Source organism: Alosa sapidissima, chromosome 20 (genome assembly GCF_018492685.1).
Source record: "Alosa sapidissima isolate fAloSap1 chromosome 20, fAloSap1.pri, whole genome shotgun sequence".
Lineage (NCBI taxonomy): Eukaryota > Metazoa > Chordata > Actinopteri > Clupeiformes > Clupeidae > Alosa > Alosa sapidissima.
In genome coordinates, this window is record NC_055976.1 from 8300175 (window position 1) to 8301911 (window position 1737).

At 41.0% G+C, this 1737-nt stretch overlaps 1 non-coding gene across 1 annotated transcript; it reads left to right on the forward strand.

Moving 5' to 3' along the window:
* Positions 1-1405: 1405 nt before the first annotated feature.
* Positions 1406-1478, forward strand: trnav-uac. The gene has a single exon. It is a non-coding gene; the product is annotated as a tRNA-Val (tRNA).
* The last annotated feature ends 259 nt before the right edge of the window (positions 1479-1737 follow it).

Sequence of the window (1737 nt, forward strand, 5' to 3'; positions counted from 1 at the left end):
CGTCAGGCTGCAACTCTTGCCCTATGAACTAGGCTACAGATACAGTCTGCCAGATCATGTAACATGATCGATTTGTGTCTATTTTGGCTCTAGTAACCGTCAGTCTTTGTAATGCGAGTGTGCCTCAAAGTCTTTTTACCACTTCCTCTTTTGTTTTAGGGATGCCATTGTTTTGTGCCAAATTAAAAATGGAAAGCTGTACAACCTATGAAGGCCTATTCACGTGAATGCATCGTACTGAATAGGTGTGAAGGTCCCCTATAGGCTACGCCATCCCTCTTTAGCCTACAAACGATCTACAATTTAGGAATAAGTCTACCTTATCTATTTTGATAGATGCTATGACACCACATGCAAAGGATAGTTTAGTGAGCTTCTTTGACAATCTAAAGAGCATCTCTTCCTAAACTCAGACAGGACTGTATGGATGAGAAAATAACTGATCTGAGTGCCTCCAGCCCTCCCCTGACAGCATATCATTCAATTTAAACTATAAGAGATTGGCTGACATGACATAGGCCTACCTTCAGATAGTTTGAATAGTACTACATGTTTGTAATAGCCGATGTTCATTTATTGCACCAAGAAACCATAGCCCATAAGGCCGAAGAAACAAGGCTAAAGTGAGCCTAGGCCTATTTCTCCACTATTCACTTGGCAATTATTGTAAATGTGCACCGTTATCAGCACGTGCACACCACGATCTGTAGTCCGCTGATTTGAGACTAGCGCTGTTGACTTCCCAACATGTACCCAGTAAGCTTTTCAGAAAATTCACCTAGTTAATTTCATTCAGGTACTTGTCGACTACCGCTTGCTATACAACAGCGTTAAAAAAACAGCGTGAAAATGTACGATGCAGTTGCGTGTTACATTTGGCTACATTTATTGTTCTCATCAGAATGTGCCACATCTCTCCGGTACATTGTATGTTATGTCAACATTCCATGCCACGCATATGCTGCACACAATGTTTCATTCCTAGCTACAGCCACTGTGGTGTAGCCTGTCGATATGGTTAATATGACTGCATTCGTCGTAGGCTATAGAACCCTTGACATGTTACATACTCTACCATAATATGCAAATATTGTGCAAAGCGCGTGCTGGGAATACGAGAATCTATATCGTTATATAGCCTAGTCTGCCTTGACAAAAACAGTTGGGTTAACTGCACAACATCATTGACAACGTTAATCTGAAGAGGCTAACGGTTGTTTACGCAGCTGTCGAAGATTTTGCATGGCAGGCGAAGAAATCACCTTTGACCTCACTCTCTATTTGTTGATTACTTTATGTCCGAGACATGGCACTAACTAACCAAAATAAACATATTTATAAATTAGAAGAATCGCAATACCACTGAATGTTTATATACTGTTATTCTTCCATATTATGACCGCAAGGTTCCATAGTGTAGCGGTTATCACGTCTGCTTTACACGCAGAAGGTCCTGGGTTCGAGCCCCAGTGGAACCAAATGCTTTTCTTCTTCCTTTCTTGTCACAACTTTAGTGATTTTCTCAACCCAGTCCACAGGGCAATCACAGAGGGGAAATTAGTGGAGTATGTTGCCAGAATATGTGTTTGTCTACAATTCGCTATGAGCCTTGATATCGGTAGCCTATAGGTATGGCTACCCATGGGACGCAATAACAATTACTTTAATGTAGGCCTACAACATATTTGTCTCATATACTTCCCCTGTTCCATCTATAGAAAAAAAATGTAACGTAGC